Source organism: Gossypium arboreum, chromosome 8 (genome assembly GCF_025698485.1).
Source record: "Gossypium arboreum isolate Shixiya-1 chromosome 8, ASM2569848v2, whole genome shotgun sequence".
Classification (NCBI taxonomy): Eukaryota; Viridiplantae; Streptophyta; class Magnoliopsida; order Malvales; family Malvaceae; genus Gossypium; species Gossypium arboreum.
In genome coordinates, this window is record NC_069077.1 from 125,111,567 (window position 1) to 125,126,688 (window position 15,122).

At 32.7% G+C, this 15,122-nt stretch overlaps 1 non-coding gene across 1 annotated transcript; it reads left to right on the forward strand.

Annotated features, from left to right (window-relative positions):
• The first annotated feature begins 676 nt into the window (after nucleotides 1-676).
• LOC128280211 (small nucleolar RNA R71) lies at nucleotides 677-783 on the forward strand. The gene has a single exon (XR_008270392.1). It is a non-coding gene; the product is annotated as a small nucleolar RNA R71 (small nucleolar RNA).
• The last annotated feature ends 14,339 nt before the right edge of the window (nucleotides 784-15,122 follow it).

Below are 15,122 nucleotides of genomic sequence, written 5' to 3' on the forward strand. Positions count from 1 at the left end.
TCTTTCTGAAATCAGCTTAGCAAGCTGACCTATTTGATTCTCGAGCCCTTGAATCAACGCTTGTTGAGTTTTAAGTGCTATTTTGGTATTTTGGAAACGGGTTTCTGACACCAAAATAAATTTCATCAACATCTCCTCAAGGTTCGGCTTCTTCTCTTGCTGGTAAGGTTGTTGTCGGAAGCTTGGAGGGGGTTGTGGTTTTTGATTTCCTTGACCACCCTAATAGAAATTTGGATGGTTCCTCCAACCTGCATTATAAGTGTTACTATATAGATTATTTTAAGGTCTAGAATTATTACCCATATAGTTGACTTGTTCTTTCTCTGTACCAGGGCTGTAGGATAGACCTTCTGGATTGTTTATTCTTCATCCATTTGTATCACACTGCATCACTGGATGTACCTGTGTAGAACCATATAAACCATTAATCTTTTTACTCAAAAGTTCTACCTGATTCGACAACCTGGTGACCGCATCAACGTTAAAAACACCGATTGGTTTCATCAACTTTGTCCTCATGACTTGCCACTAATAATTATTCAGTGTCATCTCTTTTATAAACTCATAAGCCGCTTCAGGTGTTTTGTTATTTAAAGTCTCGGTGGCTGCATCGATCAATTTCCTAGTTGAGGGGTTCAAACCATTATAGAATGTTTGAACTTGTAACCATAAAGGTAACCCATGGTGAGGCCACTTTCTCAATATGTCCTTATACCTCTCCCATGTATCATACAGAGTCTCTAAATCCATTTGCACGAAGGAAGATATATCATTCCTCAGCTTGGCTATCTTAGCCGATAGAAAGTACTTAAATACAAATTTTTCGGTTATTTGCTCCCATGTAGTGATAGAACCTCGTGGTAGGGAGTTAAACCACTGTTTAGCCTTATTCCTCAATGAGAAGGGAAATAACCGAAGGCAAATGACATCATCAGAAACGCCATTTATCTTAAAATTATCGTAGAATTCTAGAAAATTAGCCAAATGAGTATTTGGGTCTTTGTCCTGCAAATCATCAAATTGAACAAACTATTGAATCATTTGAATAATGTTAGGTTTTAGTTCAAAATTATTTCAGCAATAGCAGGTCTAACAATACTCAATTTGGCCCCAGTTAAATTGGGCTTGGCATAATCGTATATAGTACAAGGAGCAGGATTTGCTGTAACTACAGGAGGTAGCTGATTATTCTGATTTTCAGCCATCTCCTCAGTAATATTAATGATTTCCTCTTTCTCTTCCACTGTACTTTGTCAACTCTGCCTCTCTTCTCTATTGTTTCTACGAGTTGTACTTTCGATCTCATTATCAAATATGAGAGATCCTGACGGGTTTCTTCTAGTCATATATTAAAGGAACCTGCTAGAAGCAAACAAAAGGAAACTTAGAAAACAAAATTAAACTAAAAATAAAAATAAAATGGAATAAAAGTAAAAAATGGCTAAATTAATAAAAATTAAGTGTTCCTAATATTTTAGTCCCTGACAACGGCGCCAAAAACTTGATGATGATTCATTTAACTAACTAAAATCACGATAAAGGCAAGCGCACCTATTGAATAATAGTATAGCTGGTGAATCGGGAATATCGTATCCACGAGGACTAAAAGTACTAGTACTTACTATCTTTCTATTATCTAGCCGGTAAATTGAAGAAGTTTGTTTTAATCTAAAATTATCTAAACTAATTATTAAGAACTCGACAGAGAATAAAGTAAGAAAATAATCGAATAAACCGACGAGAGAGACAATACCCAGGAAAGACTCCACCTAGACTTCACTTATTATTCTGAATCTGAATTAAATGATTTATTCACTTGCCTTGATCCATAGAAATCCCTAAATTATATTAGTATCTCTTTCGAGAGTAAAAATAACTGACTCTAGGTTGATTAATTGAAATCTTTTTCTAATTAAAACCTCTATTGTCGTATTAACTCGTTCTATGGATTCCCCTATTAGATTTGACTCTAATCCGGTAGATTTATGTCATCCTATTTCTAGGATTGCATGCAACTCCAGTCAATTATGGCAGATCTACTATTAAAACAGGGACTTTTCTTCCACCGAATTAAGCACATCAATCATGAATTAATATCCTGAAAACATTAAAACATGGAATAATTACACATAATTGAGATCAAGAATTCAAGTATTTTTCATGTAATTCAGAAAATTAAATAACAAGATCCGTCATAGTTTTCATTTTTCCTAGGTATCTAGGGAATTTAGTTCATACTTCGGGAGGAAAACATCTCAAAATTAGGAAAACTGCAAAACATAAAGAAACCCAAAAACTTCTAGAGAAGTTGACTGAAGATCTTCAATCTTGAAGGAGATCCTGCTTTTGAGTTGATTCCAACGGCGTTCTTCGAGTAATTTCTTTGTTCTACTCTGCGTGCTCCCTTAGGACTTCTTCTAATGTGTATTTATAAACTTTAGAATGCTCAGAAGCCCTAAAAATTGGCTTTTTTTGCGTGTTAGGGAAACAGGGTTCAAATCGACATGGGCTGGCACATGGGCTTGTGGCCAGCTCGTGTGGCTCACAAGGGCATGTCCTCAACCTATGTGGGAATGCTCAGGTCGTGTGGTTCCTGAAAATAGCTTGTTTTGTCCAATTTTGGCCCGTTTTCCGCTTCTTTTGCTCCTCTATGCTCTCCTAAGTATAGAAACATGAAATTAAAGGATTAGGAGCATTTAATTCACTAAATTATATAATAAATCATCCAAAAACATGCCAAGCATGAGATTAAAACATGTTACTTTTATGGTTTATCATTAGGGTTGGTCAAATATTTTAATTTGGTCAATTTTTATTTTTATATTTTTTCGAATTTTAAAATATCAGTAATGATCCAAATGATAGTAGTATTCTCTTCGTTAAATTATGCTATTACTCATGTATTATGTGTAAAGTTGTAGACTTGATCTATATTCTTCAATTTGATCATTCTTAGTCTCTATACGTTTTGAATTTTGAGATTTTGATATTGATACAAATGTCATTCGTTAAATTCATTAATTGACCTTTTTAGTAACATGTGAAAAAAATTGAAATGATATTACATATGTAATAATATGTTTGGGATATAAGATTTAAATAAAGAAAAATAAAACTTAATAAATTTAAAAATTATCAAATTAAAATTTTAAAATTTATAAAATACATAAATTAAAGTATAAAATGCAGCAACTTGAAACAGTGGCTCCAAGTTAATGACCTTTCTGTCAGCATACAAATATTGCATTGCTGGTTGTGTCTAGAAAACTCCTAGCTGCATGGGATTTACCTTACTTAGGATGGGATTGATTTTCATCCCTATAAAAAAAAAAAAAAAAAGAAGAAGCTAAAGTTGAATTATAGCATTGTCATCCAAAGTTTAATTATTCAAGAAAGGAGCATGGTGATAGATTAAAGAAAAGAGGTTAGGTAATTTATTAAAAGCAAATCTATCAATTATAGTGTTGCAACTAACATGTTGGAATTGTCATCAATTCAATTTAAAAATCACACCCATCACCTTCAATCCTATACTTTTTAATGTTCCTTCTGAGTCATGCCAATTTACCATTTCCCACTACCACAATCGTAACTATATCTATCACTTCCATCAATTTGAGGAGATTCGAAATTTAAAAAGATGAAGTAAAAAAAGAAAATAAAGTTTATTAAATTTTAAATTTTGAGACTAAAAGACAGGAATTTTATATTAAAGGAATTTAAATTGAATTTAAAAAAATATTATACTACTCAATATTGAGTTTGGGTTTCGAAAGTCTCAGTCTAAAATTATTGATGAACTATGACCAAAAAGAAAAATTCCATGAAGCCAGAATCTCAATTTCTATGATGTTGTAAAATATTAAAATTGTGTTTTGTACAACCCACCACATTCCTCACATATGAAAATAATGAACCAATTAATTTTGGTAAAATTTAAAATTTAATTTATACATATATTTTTTATAATTACGGAGATTTAGTTTTATACTTAAAACATTAAAATTTAAGTAGTTTTTTAAAATTTTAATCCCATCTTTAATATTGTTATTATTTTTCGTTAAAAATTAAATTATATTCATATTAGTACAATATGATTGACAAGAAATAAACATACGGAGTTGATAAATTTTGACTAAAATATTATCGATGTTAATTATTGAATTAAAATTTTAAATTTAAAAATATAAAAGAATTTTATTTTTATTTTTATTTTAAAGTATAGACCTAAACCTCAAATTTTATCAAACTACATGAGCTGATAGCATATTTTAATTTTAATCTTATTAAGCATCAATAATAATAGTATCAAATTCATGGTTAAAACCAAGAAAACATTGCACTTAAAAAGATTTAGGTTAATAACTTTGAAAATAACAATTGTACACTCATAAACACCCCGAAAATTATTAACTTTCGTAGATGGTTTTATTAAAAAAAAAAGCATACCCTAAGTCATTTTAAAATAATATCGTTCTTATTTTGATCACTTTAATTTTATTTTTGTCAATTTAATCATTCTAATTAAGATAATTGTTTGAATCAATCGCTACCGTTAAAAACTTCATTAATACATTAACGAATTGTTGACATGATATTTTTATACTTTTGACTAAAGTTAGAGACATTCCTTTAATTAGTAAAAAAATATTTATTTAATAATTTGCAACATAAGAACCACCAATCCTTGTCACCACCCCATCTCTATCCACTACCCCCGCACCATAAGATCCCTGCAGTAAAGTATTTCACAACACTTTAACATTAGCTGAAATACTTTCTCTTACTTAACAGTAAAATTGGCCTTTTTTTAATGGAGTTTGATTTTTATACCCAGGATATAAATTGGATATGGTATTTTATCGTTAAGTTTCATTTCATGATGGTATAACGGCTTAGTATTATAAAATTGAATCAAAATCGAAACTTGAAAATTAAAATTATGCTTTCAATTAATTTTGAAAATTTGATGATTAGTTTTCAATTTTATAAGCAAAAATATAAAACACAACTCCAAAATGGAGGGTGCCCTCGCATTGATTCAGATTAATTCTTTAAATTATTGCTTAAATTTGAAATTAGTTCCTAAAGTTTAAAATATTCTAATTAAGTTGTTTTGTTGCAGGGATTTTATGGTGCAAGGCAGTGGAGTGAGGTGCGATAGAGATGGGGGCGATGGTGGGTGTTGGGCAGTGATAAAGATTGGTGATTTTTATAGTGGGTGTTGATTGATAATGAAGATTGGGGGGTTCTTATATTACAGATAAACAAAAAAAAGGTAATTTGAACTAATTATAAAAAAGATTAGTAACTTTAATCAAAAGTAACAAAATGTCGAATTAATAATGCGTTAGTAAATTAACAAAATTCTTAACTATAGTGATTAATTTAAACAACTATCTTAATTAAAATAGTAAATTAATAAAATAGAAAATTAGGTTGTTAACCAAAAGAAAAGCATGGTAAAAGCTGCACGCACGCAAGTATTAAGATATTTGGTAATGGAGTGGTTGGCAGAGAACATTATAGTTTCTGGTCTTCTTCCCCAACAAGTATTTATGTTGTTCAACAATCGGTCAGGTATCTTTTATTACTTGGTATGCCACAAAATAGACAGATCGTGAGACCAAATATCAAAATTAGTACCCCTCCTTGGGCGATTTTGTTTTCTCATAATGTAAACCACCATTAAAACTCCAAATCTACCCAGTTTAATTTTTCAATCCACATTCAATTCTTCAACCAATTTATATAAAAATATCGATATTAATATTTAAAAGAATAAGGGTAAATTGTTTAAAAGCTTCAATCAATTGAAAGTTAATATTTTCAGTAATTTATTTTTTTATACTCGTTTGATAACTCATAATAAAATTACTAGATAGAATTTAAAAAAAAAACAGTGAAAAATAATAAGTAGATAAAGATTTACTTATCATCATAGAGAATAAATTTAATTAATTTTTATTTTATTTTATTTCATTTAAAATTATATCATCATTTACCAAATATATTAATTATATTTAATATTTAAATTTATGTAATACACCAAACATATTTTATAACATTAATTTAAATATTTAGATTTTTAATTTTATATTTTCCACCACTTAATTTTTGATAAAGCTTCGTCGTAGTTTATGATAGGCTTATTGATATGATATTTTTAATGTTGATAATGTAACAATCCATTTTTCAGTGAAATCGAAACAATGGTTTCGGTACCACAAATTCGATCCGAAAATAAGGTTTATTTTTATTTTATTATATGGTCCGTATTATAATAGGCATGTCGTGTGAAAATGTTGATATGAAAATTTTATCGATTAAGTGTTTAATTATGAGAAGGACTAAATCGCATAAAATGTGAAAGTTGAATTCTAGTAGCTATAAGGATCAAATAGTTATGGAATTCAAAACTAGAGGTCCTTATATGGTAATTAGACCATTAAAGAAGTATGTAGATTTTTTTTTGACGACTCATCCATGGAAATATAGAAAAATGGTAAGGACTAAATTGGAAATTGTAAAATACTTAATTAATTAAAGGATGAAAAGAAAACATCATCTTATTTTGTCATCTTCATGTATATGCTGAAAATTAGAAATTTATGGTAGAAAATGAAAGGCTATTGATAGATAAACAACTTTTACAAAATGATTTTTAATGGAAACAAGTTTCAAACCCCCTGAGCTAGTGCTTTCCGGCTAACTTGATGTTATTGCAATTTGATGAATTTGATGTGATCTTGGGAATGGATTGGTTAACCCAATATAATGCAGTGGTGAATTGTAAACAGAAATATATTGTATTGAAATGTGAGAGTGGTGAATTACTTCATGTTGAATCTGATAAACTGGATGGATTACCTAATGTGATTTCAGCAATATCAGCATAGAAATATGTCCGAAAAGGTTATGATGCTAATCTTGTGTGTATGTTGGATACTAAAGTATCTGAGTTAAAGATTCAATTAGTGCCAGTTGTATGCGAATTTCTTAATGTATTCCCAGAAGAATTACATGGTTTACCACCGGATAGAGAAGTGGAATTCTCTATAGATCTTGTTTCGGGTACAACACCTATATCTATAGCACCTTACAGAATGACTCCTACTAAATTGAAAGAGTTGAAAGTACATTTGCAAGAATTGATTGACAGAGGTTTTGCTCGACCTAGTTTCTCACCTTGGGGTGCGTCGGTTCTGTTTGTAAAAAAGAAGGATGGATCATTGAGGCTGTGCATTGATTATAGACAACTCAACAAAGTTACAATAAAGAACAAGTATCCATTGCCTTGAATCAATTACTTGTTTGACTAGTTAAAATGTGACACTGTATTTTCAAAGATTGATCTCCGTTCTGGTTACTATCAACTACAGGTAAAAGAATTGAATGTACCAAAGACAGCTTTTAGAATCAGGTATGGACACTATGAGTTCCTTGTGATGCCATTCGACTTAACAAATGCACCTGCAGTTTTTATGGATTTGATAAACATAATTTTCAGCTCGTATTTGGACAGGTTTGTGATGGTATTTATAAATGATATTTTGGTTTATTGCCGAGATGAAAATGAACATGCTGAGCATTTGAGAATAGTGTTGAAAACTCTGCGAGAGAAACAATTGTATGCCAAATTCAGTAAATGTGAATTTTGGCAACGGGAAGTTAGTTTTCTTAGGCATATAGTATCTGCTGAAGGTGTCAGAGTAGAACTGAATAAAATTTCAGCCATTGTTAATTAGAAGCCACCGAAGAATGTGTCTGAAGTCTGAAGTTTTCTGGGACTAGCTGGTTATTATCGGAGATTTGTAAAATTTTTTTCAATGATAGCTTCTCCGATGAATCGTTTGATACAGAAAGATGTAAAGTTTGAGTGGATTGACAAATGCTAGCAAAGCATTGATAAATTAAAGGCTTTATTGACAGAAGTACTTATGTTAGTCTAGCCTTAATCAGTTAAGGAATTTATAGTTTACAGTGATGCGTCATTGATTGGTTTAGGTTGTGTTTTGATGCAAGAGGGTAAAGTAGTAGTCTATGCTTCACGACAGCTAAAGCCACATGAAAAGAACTACCTGACACACGATCTTGAATTGGCGGCCATAGTGTTTGCATTGAAAATTTGGCGGCATTACTTATTTGGTGAAAAATGTCACATATTCACCAATCATAAAAGTCTAAAATACTTGATGTCACAGAAAGATTTGAATTTGAGACAGTGCAGATGGCTTGAATTATTGGAAGATTATGATCTTGTTATTGACTACCATCCGGCAAAAGCCAATGTAGTGACAAATGCTTTGAGTAGAAAATCCCTGTATACCTTGCGAGCAATGAATACCCGATTGTCGTTGTCTGATGATGGTTCAATCATAGCTGAGTTAAAAGCTAGACCAATGTTTTTACAACAAAGTTGTGAAGCTCAGAAAAATAATAGTAAGTTGCAAGCAAGACGGGTACAAAGTGAATTGACTCCTGACACAAAATTTCATATTGGAACTGATGGTTCTTTTTTATTCAGAGGCAGAGTATGTGTACTGAAAAGTTCAGAACTAACACAGAAGATTTTGAATGAAGCTCACAATGGTAACATGTCTATACATCCTGGTAGTAATAAAATGTATAATGATTTGAAAAAGATGTACTGGTGACCGAGAAGGAAACGAGATATTTCTAAATTTGTGTCTAAATGTTTGATATGTTGGCAAGTAAAAGTTGAACAGTAGTTGCCTTCTGGACTATTACAACCGGTTACGATACCAGAATGGAAATGGGAAAGAATTACTATGGACTTTGTAATGAGATTACCCCTGTCTCCAAAGAAGAAATATGCCATTTGGGTAATTGTTGATCTGTTGACAAAGTCTGCACACTTTATTCCGGTACGTATGGATTATTCCTTGGATAGATTGGCTGAGTTATATGTTTTTGATATTTTCAGATTGCATGGAGTGCCTGTCTCCATTATTTCAGATAGAGACCCTCGGTTTACATCTCGATTCTAGAGCAAATTGCAAGAAGCTCTAGGTACTCAGTTACACTTTAGTACTGCATTTCATCCCCAGATAGATGGTCAATCTGAGTGGGTAATACAAATCTTGGAAGATATGCTTCGATGTTGTATACTTGAGTTTGAAGGTAATTGGGAAAAGTATTTGCCTTTGGTTGAATTTGCTTATAATAACAGTTATTATCAAAATGGCACCGTATGAAGCCTTGTATGGTCGCAAATGTAGAACCCCATTGTATTGGATAGAACTCAGTGAGAAAAAGTTTCATGCAATTGACTTGGTCTGAGAGACCGAAGAAAAAGTGAAAGTAATTCGGGACAGTTTGAAAGCAGTCTCTAATTTTTAAAAGTCCCGTGCTAATTTGAAACGAAAAGAAATAGAATTTTAGGTTGGTGACAAAGTATTCTTGAAAGTGTCACCTTGTAAGAAAGTTCTCCATTTTGGTCGTAAAGGAAAACTGAGTCCACAGTTCATTGGACCACATGAGATTACAGAAAGAATTGGACCGGTTGTTTATCGGTTAGCTTTACCACCAGAACTTGATCGGATTCATAATGTTTTTCATGTGTCCATGCTATGACGGTATCGATCCGATCCCTTACATGTTATCTCTCTGATAGAGGTAGAGATTCAACTTGATATAACATATGGTGAAGAACTAATCAAAATTTTAGCCCGGGAAACAAAAGAGTTAAGAAATAAAAAGGTAGCTTTGGTAAAAGTTTTTTGGTAACGACACGGTATAGAAGAAGCTAATTGGGAACCGGAGGATACTATGAGGAAGCAATACCCGAATCTTTTTACTGGTAAGATTTTCAAGGACGAAAATCCTTAAAGGAGGATAGTTGTAACAACCCATTTTTCAATGAAATCGGAACAGTAGCTTCGGGACCACAAATCCGATCTGAATATAAGGTTTATTTTTATTTCATTATATGGTTCGTATTATAATATGCATGTCGTGTGAAAATTTTGATATGAAAATTTTATCGATTAGATGTTTAATTACGAGAAGGACTAAATCGTATAAAATGTGAAAGTTGAATTCTAGTAGCTATAAAGATCAAATAGCTATGAAATTCAAAACTAGAGGTCCTTATATGGTAATTAGACCATTAAAGAAGTATGTATTTTTTTTATGAGTCATCCATGAAAATATAAAAAAAGGACAAGGACTAAATTGAAAATTGCAAAATACTTAATTAATTAAAGGATGAAAAGAAAATATCATCTTATTTTTGTCATCTTCAACCTAAAATTCTATGGAAACCCTATGAGAGAGAGGGAAAACTTTCAAGGCTTAATTTGGTAAGTTTTCTTGTCTCGTTTTTAGTAATTTTGATATTTTTGAAACCGGGATAGCTTAATCTCTCTATTTGTCTCTATTGAGGGATTAATTTAAAAAGTTATCAAAGTATAGGAAATAGGTCAAGGATGTATAGCTGAAAATTATAAGTTTATGGTAGAAAATGAAAGGTTGTTGATAGATAAACAACTTTTACAAAGTAATTTTTGATGGAAACATGGTTTAGGGACTAAAATGTAAACTTGGAAATTGAAGAAAAATTCTGAATTTTTATGAATATATGTGCTGTAAAATTTTTAATGGGATTTTGGTTAGGCTTGGAATAGGGAGTAAATTGCACAAGTTTCATTTTCCGAGCCTAAGGACGAAATCAGAATTTATGGAATAGTTAGGGGCAAAATGGTAATTTTTCTTAGGATGTAAGTTGAGTCCATTTAAATATGAAATGTGTGAAATTGATGGTTAAATTCATTTATATAGATTCAAATAATACTAATTCGGGGTTAGATCGAGGAAAAGAAAAGTTTTTAGATTAGTAGATTTCTAATGCGAACAAGTGTTGAGGTAAGTTCGTGTAACTTAATCCGGTATGTAAATATGTTTAATTGAATGTTGTGTTGTATAGAATATGAATTATATTTATGTACATTACTTGAATGCTATAAAGAGAAATTTAATACATGCTTGATATGATGAAAAAGGGGTAAGTCCCAATTGAATATTGAATTTCGATGATTATATTTGCTTTCCCGAAACTAATAAGATCCTGTATTTGCTACGGACTGGATTTAGCTCAGATGAGTAATCCCATTAACCTTGTTATAGAAAGGATTTAGCCCACATGGGTAATCCTGATATAATACCTCTCGAGTATACGTTATGATTAGGGTTTAGCCTGGACTGGTAATCCTAATTGAACTCTTCAAGCATACGTTATATAAAGGATATAGCCTGGACTGATAATCCTGTTATATGATATGTGGCTCGAGAGTGTGTTCCTTGATTAAGTACCCTAATGGGTACTATCGAATAAGAATTGACGGATTATAGAATCATACACCTCGAGTGTACTACTTGAGCATCCATCAGAATTTCAATGATTCAATGGACATATAACTCTAGACATGGCATGAGAATTATGAGATGAAATGATAATGTCCTGAAAGTGTGTTGCATGATGAGCTCATCTATTCTTACTTGATGTATATGTAACTTTGTGACTAACATGTTTGGTTGGATGCATGTGTTTTGGTAATTTAGCCAAATGGATGGAAAACTTGATATTGTATGCTTAGATCTAATAAACGGGATTGGTAAGTTTAGTTTACGTTATACGAACTTACTAAGCATGTAATGCTTACTCCATTTTGTTCCCCTGTTTTATAGTGCTCGGAAGCTCGTGAGGGTTGGAGATCACTAGAGCATCGTCACACTATCAACTAGTCATTTTGGTATAATGGCATGTATAGGAAAAATTGACCATTAGTAGCTTGATAATGATGTTTTGTAACCTAGCCATTGGAATGGCTAGTAATGGTTCATTTTGGTATTACTAAGTAGGTTATCATGATATATATATACATGTGTTATGTTAAGTATATGTGAACAAAGGATGTTATTGCCTAGTTAATTCAAGGTAAGATTGTAAACACACATGCATGTAATGGTATGCTATGTTGAATGATGGAAATTGCCTAAATTGAATGTTTGAAATGGTTGGTATTGGTTATGTGTTTCAAGTGCAAGTCTTGGGTGAAATTTTGGGTGAGAAATGAAGCTAGAAATGGCTTCTTTTTGGTCTACACGAGCAGACATGCGGACGTATGTCTAGACCTTGTCTGACACACGACCTAGTAACATGGGCATGTGGTTAGGCTGTGTGTCCCCTATACCTTAATTTTGAGAAACAAAATGCTCAGAATTGGGCACACAGGCAGAGACACGAGCATGTCTCAGCCGTGTGGTTGACATGGCCTTGGACAAGGGCGTGTTACACCGCCGTGTGAAACTTGCACCTAAATTTTAAAAATTAAATTCGCCACACGGCCTAACACACGGGCGTGTGACTTCATCTTCATGCTTTAAAAGTTAGAGAGTTACACAGGCATGTGTAGTACACGGCCTGACCACACGGGCATATGTAGTACACAGCCTGACCATACGGGCGTGTGTAGTTCACAGCCTGACCACACGGGCGTGTCCTTAGACCACATGGGCATGTGAGCCCTGCAACTTTGGAAAATTTTTGAAATGTCGCAAAAAATTCTTAGTGGTTTCGATTAAGTCCCGAGTAGAATCTAATGCTTGTATTGTACCTCGAGAGTCCATTTAAGGGACGTTACAAATGATTTTGGCTAATGAATAGTGATTGACATGATTTATCTGTAAATGTTTCTAAAAGTTCCGGTAATGCTCAGAAACGCTGTTCCAAAGATGGATACGGGTTAGGAGTGTTATAGATAAACCTGCTAGCTATGTACTAATCCAATACAAAGAAACTTGAATAAAGTAACTTGTTATGCTTTCTACCAATACATCTCGACTAAATTACTAAAAAATGTCAGAAATTAAGAAAAAAAACGTATTTAGGCCATTTTTTTTCAAAATATGATGGGAGTAAGTTGATTTTACAAAAACGCTCTGCCAGCAACATTTCTTGATGAAATACAAAAAAATGCGTTACATGGAAGTGTTTTCAACATATGTGCAAGAAAACGCTTCCAGCTGGAAGTGCTTTCCCCCAACGATCAACATCCCAACGACTTTTTTCCTCAACGATTATTTAATTAGCCATTGGGACCAATGGCTCCCACCCACCCCACCCCTACAATAGTTATATTTCCATTTCTAAATAAACCCCACGCTGAATTTCATCTTTCTATTCAATTCAATCTCAACTCTCTCTCACACATTCTCAAATCTCTCTCAATTCCCTCGTAATTTCTCACTAAAATTTTGTTTCTCCCAACTTAATTTTTTTTAAAGAAATTGTCTTAAGTTCTTTTTGAAAATATTTTTTATATTACAATTTATTTCATGTTTTTCGAATTTAACAATGACACCATCTCTAATATGTTTGGATGAGAAACACATTTTCGTTGATCAATTGCAAATGGTAAGATTTTTTTTATTATAGTTTATGTAGTTTAATTTAAATATTTTATTGTTATATTGAAATTTAATATTTTTTATTTTTTTATATATATAGGAGAAAGATCGAATTTTGGAAACTTATATTCGTAATTTACCTGCTCCTCCATCACCCTTAATTGAATTGTAGTTAAGAGATGTCAGATTTTTGCACATGGCCCTCATCAGTTGGGGGGGTAAATTGGACCTTGCACTTGTAAGCGCGTTGGTGGAAAGGTGGAGACCCGAGATGCACATATTCCACCTTTTATACTGCGAGTGCAATATCACTCTAAAGGACGTGCAATTACAGCTTGGGTTACCGGTGGATGGGTCAGTAGTGAATGGGTCAGTTTAAGCAATCGATTAGAGAGACGTATACGAGCAACTTTTGGGGCAGGTACCACAAACCATTTTTGGAGCTTGGATAGATATGAATTGGCTAAGAAGAAATTTCGATGGGTTCGATGAAGATTAGATTGAAGTCCAAAGAGAACAACACGCTTAGGTGTACGTCCTTATGATTATCAAGGGTCTCCCAATGCTCGATAAGTCACAAAATCTCGTCCATTTTAGGTGGCTTCTAAAACTTGTCAACTTTAGAGAAGTGGAAGAATTCAGCTGTGGGTCAGCCGTGTTGGCGACATTGCACTAGGAGATGTGTCAGGTGACCAAACCACATAAAATCAAAATCGGTGGTAGCATGCTTCTACTACAATCATGGGTGTGATATCGACTGCCATTTTTACGTCCTCGAATGGACTACCCTTATTCATTCACACTCGTAACAAGGTAAAATTCATTAGTTAATATATTTACCATAATAAAATTATTTAAATTTTAAATTCTTGTGTTAACATATTACTTCAATAAGTGGAACCATGGCCCGAGTTATATGGGACCACCTGACGAGCTTCAAGATATGCGGCTTTTGTTACACCAATGATCGGAAGTGAATGTATGAATATTTTAATTTTGAATTATATAATATTAACATAGTTCATTTAAAAATTTGTAGTATATAAATTAACTAAAATTTTTATTATTTTAATATAGTTTGAATGGACGCCTTACTCCGATCCTACAATTCAAGAATGCATCTCATTGGAATTCTTGATCAATCCTAACATCTGACACGTGAAGTTGCCATTGTTATAGTTTACGCAATCGTGGAGATGCATGATTCGGATAGAGTGTTGCGACAATTCGGGTTTAGGTAATCGATTCCATTGGCACCCCAAGACATCGATGATCTACATCCTGTCGACTTGCGAGGGAAGACGGATGAGAATTGGAGTACATTTCACGCCCAATATATCAACATGTGGAACAATAGGTACTAGTTTTTAGCTACTCGCGAGCCCATTGTCACTCTCGAGTTAGCCTGTTATCTGGAGTACATGCCATTGTTTAGTTGTAACACCTCTAACCCGTATTTGTCCCTGGAATAGGGTTACGAAACGTTACCAGACTTATTTCATAAACAATCATATATTTCACATACAATTTTCATTTCCAGATAAAAATCATTCACATTCAATCATATTGTCCCTAAGCCTACGGGCCCAAAATCATGCATTAGAAGTGGTTCGGGACTAAACCGATAACTTAGGAAATTATTGGAAAACATAATTTTTTTTTCAATATACAAGGGACACATGCCCGTGTAG